Source organism: Sceloporus undulatus, chromosome 1 (assembly GCF_019175285.1).
Source record: "Sceloporus undulatus isolate JIND9_A2432 ecotype Alabama chromosome 1, SceUnd_v1.1, whole genome shotgun sequence".
NCBI lineage: Eukaryota > Metazoa > Chordata > Lepidosauria > Squamata > Phrynosomatidae > Sceloporus > Sceloporus undulatus.
Window position 1 is genome coordinate 212,167,180 of NC_056522.1, and position 11,553 is coordinate 212,178,732.

An 11,553-nucleotide genomic window follows, 5' to 3' on the forward strand; every position below is an offset into this window, starting at 1 on the left:
TAGGAAGAAGGGAGGGAGATTGCATCTTCCGTTCCCTCGTTCACTTGTGCTGGTGATTTAAACTTCTTGTGACTTATGCCAACATACAGGAATGATCTCTCTCTTTTTTTAAAGCACAAGATACTTCAGTTGTTTTTTGGAAAGGTGCCCATTAATGTAATGTGAGGTTCTCACTTTAAGTACATGTCTGTGACCAAATTTGCAAGGGAACAAAACCCTCAGTTGTCCAGCTTTCACACCAAAACAAAAGCAAGTCCTATATTAGTAACTAAAATATATACAGTCGGCCCTCAACAGATTCAACCATCCATGGCTTGAAAATACTCAAAAAATATGAAGTCCAGAAAACAAACCTTGATTTTGCCTTTTTATATAAGGAACACCATTTTTACTACATAGTTGTATATAATGGGACTTGAGCATCCACAGATTTTGCTGTCCATGTTGGGTGTGTGTGTAACCAACCAAGCACCCCGCTGTATATAATTCCTTAAAAGTCCAGCAAAGCATTTCAAATGGAAATCTGCTCAGGGCTTTTGGCAGTTTAAGAAGCATAAAGATAAAGGGCAGTATGCTGGATAACTGTTTACAAAGCAAAACCACAAACAGATTTTTATATTTTTTTAAAAAAGAAATAGGAAGAAATGTAGGGTGCAGTCAACTCTGTTATATCAATTAGAGTTTCACTACTGGTTTTAGGAAGAAATAGGCGGCAGCGAAAGTCATACCAGTAAGAGAGGGTCCAGGGGTGCAATATCTGAATATATAATTTAAAATAAGTAAATTATAAACTTAGGTATTTGCTCATGAAATAAAACAGCCTTGTTTAGTAAAGATTCACTTTCAGTTTGCCTTCATCTAATGGGTGGCATCTGCACTACAGAAATAATGCAGCTTAACACCACTTTAACTGCCATGGTTCAATGCAATGGGATTCTGGGACTTGTAGTTCATGAGATATTCAGCCTTCTCTGACAGAAAGCTGTGGTGCCATGACAAACTACAAATCCCAAGATTCCATGGTATGGAGCTATGTAAGTTAATGCAATGTCAATCTGGATTATGTCTGCAGCCTGGGATGTGCTGGTCATACAGAAGAAATGCAGTTTGATGGAGAAGGTGTCTGCGGAAAAGAGGTGAAAGTACCTGCTGCGCCTCGCTTTGCATTTATATAGTTCATGATGCTCAACACACGAAGCAGCATTTGGCCATTTTTGGACTGCTATTGTCTTCCCTCACCACTGACTGCTGCTGAAAGCTGCTGACAAACAAGGTCTGGAGAGTCAAGCATTCCCAGCTCCTTGTACAAAGCCTAGCAGAACAACAAATTGCTGGAAGGAGGAAGAAAAATGGCAGACAAGGACAAGGTTAAGCAACCTCTCTCTCATCTACTTTCAGAACTGGCCCTTGCTGAACTAGCTTTTCCTGAAAAGCTATGGAGAACTGAATGTGTCTAGCCTCTATAAAATACTATAACAGTGATAGGACCAGGTCCCTCCTTGACATTTCTGTCTTAAGAAATGTATTTGCATTAAAGACTGATACTATCTTGAAGCCTGATGTGTGTACCCAAGCCAGATTCCAAATGCATTCATTAAGAGAAAAATCCTGCTGAGCAAGGACTGTTGAATTTTCAGTGACTTCATTTATAAACTAATGTATGCATAAGGCTGGGAGGTGGGCTATCAGTATCAAGGCAACTTAAATTTCCTTACTTTTTAGAAAACCTTTTAACAAACTGGATTTTCAATAAATGTCTGATGTCCTGGTGCAAAAGGTACAGATCAGGTCTTGGAAACCCATAGTCCTCTAAATACTGCAGGATTGTATATGTATCTTAAAGTCACATGTCAGCCTATGGCGACCCCATTAATTTAATAGGGTTTTCTTAAGGAATATTCAGAGGTGATTTACAACTACAGTGGATCCTTGTTATACGCTGGGGTTTGGTTCCAAGATCCCCCGTGTATAACAAAAGTCCCATTAAGTATAATGACATAGCAAAATGGTGTCCCTAATAAAAAATGGAACATCAAGGTAAATTTATACTTGTTTGGAACATTTTCAAACCGTGTATGCTTAAATCCGTGTATAAAAAATCCGTGTATAAGAAGGACCGACTGTACCATAATCTCTTATTCAGATTGTGTTATCTGAAGCTGATGGGAACTGTAGTCACCATCTTGAGAAATACGGTTTCCCCACCATTGGCATAGATTGGGGTAGGCAAAGGTTGCTTTTTGAAGCCCCTGACTCATCCAGATTCCCAGGACTGCCTTTTTTGCTGCTTCCTTCCTTACTCTCTTGTAAGCTTCCCAGAGTAGCACCCTTTAAATACTTTTAGCAGTTCCCTTGCATAGTTTAACATGAAAAACAAAACAACGGGTTTTGCTTTCAATCAGAAGTGGAGTTCCAGCCACTCAACTATTTACTTCTTTTGTTGATGTCAAACTGGGACTTAGACTAATTAGTCAATTCTAATTCTAGCTAGGAGAGCCAACATTGTGTATTGTGCTTTGAACGTTGGACTAGAACTTCAGAAGACCAGGATTCAAATCCCCCCCCTTGGCCATAGAAACCCTGTGGGTGACCTTGAGCCAGTCACACACTCTCAAACTCGGAGGAAGGCAAGGTTAATCACCCACAAACAAATCTTGCCAAGAAAACCCCATGATTGGGTCATTGTGTGTGTGTGTGTGTGCGTGCACACCTTCTAGTTACTTGTCAACTAATGGCAATGTCATTAATTTCATGGAGTTTTTAGGCAACAAAAACCTAATAAATATAAGCCTCCAAACAAAACAAGAAGGAATGGCAAACTATTTATATTAATCCATAATAAAGACATTTGGAAGCAACCCAGAGATGAACTCAGTGACGTTCACAAGGGCTGGTGTCACCCGGTGCAGTAACTCATGGTGTCAACCCCCCATTGACCACCTCTCCTTCCACACCATACAGAACCCTTAGCAATGTGTTTTGTAATGAGGTCACTCATCAGTCATAATTCCTGTGTATCACTGAATGCAGTGGCAATAGTTGTGGCGTAAACAACTAGCCAAAATACCGATCAGTTAAAATATGCACATAGCCTAAATGTGTTTACTTGTACATTGTTTCATGTGGATAAAGAGAAAACATGGTAAGATGTGATGTTTTAAAAGAAAATTTTAAAAGGATGCCACAGCCCTGGTTCTGCCCAAAGATAGATGTTTGGGGACCAGGGGTGTCAACCCACCTTAGGATGTCACCTGGTATAGTCCACATCCCTTGCACTCCCCTTGTGACACACCTGGATGAACTGAGGCTATTACAAAGGTGTAATTTTCTTTAAGGCAATTAAATTGCAAACATTATTGTACGGCTATCAAGATGGCGGTAACCATGCTTTGCCCTGTCAATGAGCGTGACAAAGGTGGCCACTTGAAGAAGAGTTCCCAGGGCCCCCTGGAGCCCCTAAGACTGGCAGGCATGGCAGGGGTCATGGAGAATGCAGGGAGTGGAATGGAGACCTCATGATGGACCGAAGGGAAGGGAAGGTAGTAAAAAGCTGATCTTGGCTTGCCCAAGAAGATGTGCCGATCGTGATGGAGATGAAAAAAAGCCCATGTGAAAAGAGAAGCAGAGAGGATCCACCAGCAGTGGGAAGGGCAACCAGGCAACAGAAAGGCAACTTGAAGTTATTTCTGGAAACTTTTATGTGGAAAATTTTGTTTTCCAAAACTCATGTTGGAAGAAGCTCTAAACACATTCTTGTGTTGAACGGAGAAAATACACACAAAAACCTCCAGGATTAAATATGAATAATCTAAAAGAAGTATAAAGGTATGGACTGTTGAAGACCTCTTGAAACGATTGTAAAATATTCTGGAAATAACAATTTCTTTAAGTTCCTTGAAGCCATAGGATTCTAAGCCTAATGTTCTAAAAAGTTATTTCCAATATTTTTTTTCAAGCTATAGGATCTTCAGACTTCAAGCTCTGCAAAACTTACATCACATGCTCTTGGGAATGTGCTGGTAACACCTAGCAATGACAATAAGGGCAGTGACTTCAGTAGAGGGGATGCTTATTTGGTAATGGCTATTTGTTATAAACCACCACAATTTATAGTGACCTTCAGGAGGGGGAAATCTCTGAGAATACTTGAACGACATTTGATGCTTCCTTTAGGAGATATACTTGGGCAAAGATACCAAACAACTGCTAGGCAGCAGCAGTAGTGGAGGGTGACACTGGTGGAGGGTCTTTCAAAAACAACAACAGTGAAACTATAGCTAACACTAAGATTAGTATTGTGTAGAAGCAATGGTGAACCCCCTTGCTAGAATGCCTCACCAAAATAACCCTGTGATGGAGACAATCCAAAATAAACCAAGATATGATAGAAACATAGTGCTGAAAAGGAAGAGCAAAGGGCAATTACAAAAAGGGAGGTAGCCAAGAGCAGAACGGGACTCAACCACAATGGAAATCAAGCAATAGGTGTGCTCAAAAACTAAAATAATGTCCAAAGCTGTACTACACATTATAAGAACATGGAGTGTGAGAAGCATGCGTCAAGAGAAGCTAGAGAAAGTAAAACAAAAAAAAAAATGGAATGGACTGGATAATTCCACAGTGTTTTACTCAGGAAATGAAAAGACAAGAAGAAACAGGGTGGCATTAAGAGACATATAGTAAAATCAGTCAAAGGATATAACACAAAGTCAGATCAAATAACATCAATAAGATGCTATTCAACATCTTTATCAATGACCTGGATGACAGAATTGGGAGCATACTTATCAAATTTGCAGATGACACCAAATTAGGGGGAATAGCTAATACCCCAGAGGACAGGATCAAAATTCAAAATGACCTGAATAGACTAGAAAGCTGGGCCAAAGCTAACAAAATGAAATTCAACACAGAGAAATGTAAGGTATTGCACTTAGGGCGGAAAAATAAAATGCACAGATATAGGATGGGTGACACCTGGCTGAATGAAACTACGTGTGAAAGGGATCTAGGAGTCCAAGTAGACCACAAGTTAAACATGAGTGAACAGTGTGATGCGGCAGCTAAAAAGGCCAATGCTATTTTAGGCTGCATCAATAGAAGTATAGTGTCTAGATCAAGAGAAGTAATAGTGCCACTGTATTCTGCTTTGGTCAGGCCCCACCTAGAATATTGTGTCCAGTTCTGGGCGCCACAATTCAGAAAGGACATTGAGAAACTGGAGCGTGTCCAAAGGAGGGCGACAAAAATGGTGAAAGGTCTGGAAACCATGCCCTATGAGGAACGACTTAGGGAGCTGGGGATGTTTAGCCTGGAGAAAAGAAGGTTAAGAGGTGATATGATAGCCCTGTTTAAATATTTGAAAGGATGTCATATTGAGGAGGGAGCAAGCTTGTTTTCTGCTGCTCCAGAGAACAGGACCCGGAACAATGGATGCAAGCTACAGGAAAAGAGATTCCACCTGAACATTAGGAGGAACTTCCTGACAGTAAGGGCTGTTCGACAGTGGAATGCACTCCCTCGGAGGGTGATAGAGTCTCCTTCCTTGGAGGTCTTTAAACAGAGGCTGGATGGCCATCTGTCAGGGATGCTTTGATTTGGATTTCCTGCATGGCAGGGGGTTGGACTGGATGGCCCTAGTGGTCTCTTCCAACTCTATGATTCTATGATTCTATGATTTCAGGGACAATCTACAAATATTACCATAATCTAATTCTACACACCAATCTCGGAGGAAGAAAAAATTGAGAGATTCTATGGTGGAGTCCAGGAAGAAACTGATAACACACCAAAACAAGATTTCTTGTTAATCACAGGGGACTGGGATACAAAAGTAGGAAGCAGAGAAGAATCAAACATTGTAGGAAAATGTGGACTAAGGTCAAGAAATGAAACAACTGTTAAGAGTTTTGTGAGGCCAACAATCTATTCTTTGCAAATACCTTCTTCATACAACCAGAGGAGACTGTTCACATGGACATCAATGGATAACAAATACAAAAATCAGACAGGCTACATAATTGGGAAGAGAAGATGGAGAAGCTCTACCCTTGCAGCAAAAAAACTAAGACCAGGTACAGACTATGGCACAGACCATGAATTGTTAATTTCAAATTAGAAGAAAGGTAAACATTAACCATAGTGCTGAAATATGACCTGAAGAATTTAAAGATAATGTTAAAAACTGATCTGCACTATTAAGCCTATGTGACCGAGAACCAGATGAATCCTGGACAAAAGTCAGGGAGAAATGCAGGAAGACTCTTATCTGCAGCCAAACAAAAAGAGAAGAATCAATGGATGACAGATGAAATACTTCGAGCAGTAAAGGACAGAACTGAGAAGCAAAATAAAAGGAGACAGGAATAGAGCCAGAACCCTGAATGCTACTGTTCATTGATTAGTCCCCAAAGACAAAGAGGATTACAATAACAACAACAACAACAACAAAGAAGCAGAAACTGATGACAAAAAGGAGGAACAAGAGACCTCTTCCACAGGTTATACGAAATCAAATGAAAATTTAAACCAAGAGTCGGATGCTCTACGATAAGCAGATGGACATAATAATAAGTAGATGAACATAATACTCAAGCAAGATAAAATGATAGAAGCAATACACAGAAGAGTTAAATAAAAGAGATGAAAGCATAAATGACACTTGGGAAGACGCATCATATAAATCATATTATAAATCCTCTGCTGTGTGTCCAGGGAGGACGAAATGTTTTATATGAGTGTTTAGAGCTTTTTCTTTGGACCTGTTCTCCATTTTTTCTTCAAGGCCTGTCATTTGGAGCATGACTGAGAAGCATGGATTTATATTTTTATGTGTTTTTAAATAAGCTATTATTGGGCCACATCCTCCATTTTTCTTCATGATGCAGAAGCATGGATTTACATTTCTACGAGTGTCTTGAGCTCATTCATTTGGTCAAGTTTTGCATTTCCCCCAGAAGATTCTCCATTTGGAGCATGACTGAGAAGCATGGGTTTTTGTCTTCTTTTTTTAACTGGCCATGGCCACCATTTTTCTTGGAGGCCCTCCATTTGGAGCCTGGCTGGGAAGCACGGACTTATATTTTCATGTGTTTTATTATTTTATTTTTACAAACGGATCACGCCGCCTCCATTTTTCTTGGAAGGCCCTCATTTTTGGAGCACGACTGAAAAGAAGCACGAAGTGACACGAGTGTGTTTTGAACTTTTTTATTCCCCCGAAGGCCCTCCATTTTTTGTGGCGCCTTCTCTTCCTCTGGGGATTACAGTGTGCATGCACCATATACGGGTGCACTATACATGGCTTCCAGCTTACGCAGAAGCCACGCATGCAATGAAAGTCAATGGCAATGCGCGCTGCCCCAAGCACACACCCTTGTTTCTCATGGGCGCGAGGCATACAAAGGATTTCCTCAGAACTGATCCCCGCGAAGGGGAGGGCCCACTGTACATGGTGCTGAAGGTCCATTTAAGGGCCAAGCACAGGCTCTACAAATAACCTGCAGAAATTGCATGCCTATAAGATCTTATGTCATTTATTTAAATGTATGTATATATAAACTTCTCTGACACTGAATAGCTGAGGGCCACCTGCTGCCCATAGGAGCAATGCAAACCGCCAAATCGTTCATGCCACATGATCATGCCTTTCTGGACGGACCCTGAGTTGGTTGGAGGACATGTTTTAGCAAGCCGCATTATGAAGACCAAGGAGCTATCAGAACAAGTCTAGGGGGAAAAGGCAAGTGAGGCATGTACTGTCCAGTTGTATGACGATTTCTTTTTGTCAAATGATGCAGACAGTTGTTTATAGAAGAATAAGGCAACCACATGTCTTGGAGCCAAGTCCATGTTGGCTAATTAAAGGTGCCAGACAAGGATGGCAAATTGGGTGGTGGAGATTGTAAATCCTTCTTTGAAAGATTCCAATCTTCTCTAAAAGAAGAATGGAAATGGGTCAGAGGTTCACTGTACAGCAGGACAATTACCTTAATGTACAATCAATGTACCCTGAGTGGTTTAAAAAAAGACATTGAATGTTTAGAATGAGTCAGTCAAAGCCCACAGACCTCATTATAACTGTCTCAAAGCTTTTCTAAAAACTTATCGACTCAGGGGTGTGAACAGTTATGCAGCCAGTAAGTACCGTTTGCTTAACTTTTTGTGCCACAATAAAAAAAAAATATTTTGCAGTACAGTGGTGCCTCGGTTCGAAAGAGTAATTCGTTCCGCGGCCGCTTTCGTAAACCCGAAAAGCCTTCGCAAGCCGAAATGCCATAGGCGCTAATAGGGGAAAAAAAAAGCCGCGTTTCGTGCGAAAAAAAACGCGCCGAAAAGCACCAAAAGTTTTTCGTAAACCCGAAAAAAAATTCGTAACCCGGAACATTATTTCTTATGGATTTTTTCGTATCCCGAAAATTTCGTAACCTGGGTATTTCGTATCCCGAGGTACCACTGTTCTGGTTTCCATGAAGATACTGCAAAAACAATGTCAATAAGTGCATTACAGTTTCTGGTCGCAACACAACAAAAATTTGGAAATGTGAAAAGGAAGGGGGAATTCTGTAGGCACTGAGCCCCCTGTGGAATAAGCCTTAGTGAATGTAGTGGATATGATTTCCAAAAATAAACTGCATATGCTCTATGCTCGCATTATCAAAGTTTTCAAGGTTTTAGTCACTTGACTCGTAATGACGTATAACAAAATAAAATGTTTCAGGTGAGTTAAGAGATAGCACCAAAGTTTGGGAAAAGCTAGTATTCTTATCCATAGCACATATCAAAAAAATGTCAAGTAAGTCACATTTGTCACATCAATCCTATATTTATATGCTGTCTTTTAAGGCTGAGATTGTATTGTCTCATGTTCACAATACTAGTCTGCTCTAAAGTCGTTGTCCATCTGTAAAATCTTAAAAGATCACGCTTCCTTGTAATAGGCAGACTACACTGGAGCAGGGGGCACCCAGATCAAAAATTCAGGGGGGGGGAATCTCTGCCCAGACCGGTGCACTGTCCCTTAGTCATGAAGTTAAATGTAGCAAAAGAGCAAGTGTGTGTGGTGTCTCCAGTTGAGCAAGTAGGAAAATCAAGTACCAATTATACGCACCTCCCTTTTTTGTCAACATTTCTGTTTGAGAACTAAGACCTTCCACATCACCACTAGCAAGCAGTTCGGAAGCAGTTCCTGGAAGGGATAAGGTGGCTTGGATTTGCCTGCCCAGCCACGGACTCTTTCCAGAGCACATGAAATCCGCTGCTAGAGGTGGCCAGGCAAACCTTTAGAAGCAAAGCAAGAAACACAGGAGTTCAGTACCTTTTTCGTGGGCCCGTGGGTAGTTTTCAAAAAGGGCAGCTTACCTCACTCCATACAGCACATCATATCCGGGGCAGCAATATAAAAATGTACAATAATACCCAAAATCCACAAACAGTAATACTTTTACTGGGTCAACCAAAAATGCAAAGGCCTGTTGTATGCTTTGAAGGTCCACTGGCTTTTTATCAGGCAAGGTGTTTAACCAATCATACAAGAGGGGAAAAAAAATGATATGGCGACTGTTAGTCCCAGTCTGCATTTGCACAAAGATGTAGCATTTTGTCAGTTCAGGTGGTACTGGAGGAACTTACCCCAAGAAACTAGCTTAGCCAGTCTCCCTTGCAATATATTAAACGAATAATAAGTATTACACAATAACTTGTAATATGGCCCGTTTTGTTGGTGCTTTTTTAATGTTTCCTGATTTATGGCGCATTCAGGCCTATCATGGGGTTTTCTTGGGAAGATTTGTTCCGAGGAAATTTGCCCTGTTTCCCCTGAGGCTGAGAGCGTGTGGACTTGCCCAATGGTCACCCCGTGGGCTTTAGTAATATTACTCATTACTACATATGAATTAATGAGAGCCAGCATGGTTAATGGTTGGGAACATTGGGTTGGACCAGGGTTCAAGTCTGACTTGGCTGTGGAAAACCCAATGGGTGACCTTGGGCGAGTCACACTCTCTCAGCCTCAGGGGTGGCGATGGCAAAACCTTCTGCGAATAAACTTGCCAAGAAAAACCCCACGATGGGGTCTCCATAAGTTGGAAGTGACTTGAAGGCATTACAACAACAACAACAAACTCAGTATGTTCTCATCATTATTATGCACTTATTATTATTATGTTGTCCTCCCCATCCCTTCCTCCTCCACCTCTTCCCTCCAGTGAACATGGTGGATTTCAAAAGTTGTTTGTGCTGTGTGTTGTCCTCCCTCCTCCTCCTCCTCCTCCTTCCTCTAAGACTTTGGGCAGTGACCAGATATGTCCTACTGCCATGGAGGACAAGGCAACTGGCATCAAAACTGAGGGACCCTAAGGGAACATACCAAAGAAAAGCTTTAAAAAAAGCCAACCCAAATCCTCATATCAATATAAATCCATGCTTTTTTTCCTACTCGAAAGGAAAAGGAGGACCTTCCAGGAAAAGGGATGGCAGGCCAAAGAAGAAGAAAGAAGGCTCAGGAATGCCGAAACCTAAATTCATGCTCAAAAGCCTCTTTTTTGAGCATGAATTTAGATTTATATGACTGCCTTGAGCTTTTCTTTTGCCATTCAGGGAAATGAAGAGGACATGGCCAAATAATAAACAGCTCACGACACTGGCAAGAATGGAAAGTCCTTGCCCGAAGGGACGGACAGTCCAAGAAAAAAGGAGGGCATGGCAACGAGAAGAAGCTCAAAATGACTCATATGATATGATTACACATACACCTACACATATACCAATACATAACATATATTATGATGCCCTGCTTTTAGGACTGTGCTCCAGACGAGGACCCTCTGGGGAGGGGAGGCTGGGATGTAGGACAGTGTCCGGGAAAAGGAGGACACCCCCTTTTCTGCCAAAGGAGGGGGAGGAGAGCGAGCGTCCCATTCAGTCCTCCCTCTCAGCCTCCTCCCTCCCTCCCCCGCCCTCGCAATGCCCCTTCTGCTGGAGCCCCCTGGCGCTCCTTACCGGGCGAGCAAAAGACTAGGGAAGGATGGCAATAAGGATGAGGATGAAGAAGAGGGAGATGCGTCGCGCGCGGCTCACGTATCCCCTCCTCCTCACCTCTTCCGCGTGCGCGCGCTGGCTCCTTTTTTCCTTCGGCTCCCCAAACTGGAATGGGAAGAAGAGCCGTTGTTGTTGCCCGAGGCTCCGCCCCACCAGGTGAGCTAACGGTCGCCCCGCCCGCGCGCGCGCGGCTCGTCGCTCGCCACGCCCTTTTTCTGTCCGAAGTTTACCCTGACCCACTCAGGTAGAAGCGGACGAGACGGGCAGGCCACGCCCCCTTCTCCTCCGTTCTCCAACGGAAATGTCCACAAGCCCACGTGCCAAGTAGAGAAGGAGGGGAGGAGGAAGAAACAGCCACTGCGGTGGACCCCGTTCCTTCCTTCCTTCTCCTCCCTTAATTATTTTTGGCTGGGAGCCCAATTAGGATGGACGGGGAGGACAGAGTCTCTGTCGCCTCCTTGGAACCTCCTCCTCTCCTCATCCTCGAAGGCCTCTTTTTTTTTACCTCAGTGGGAC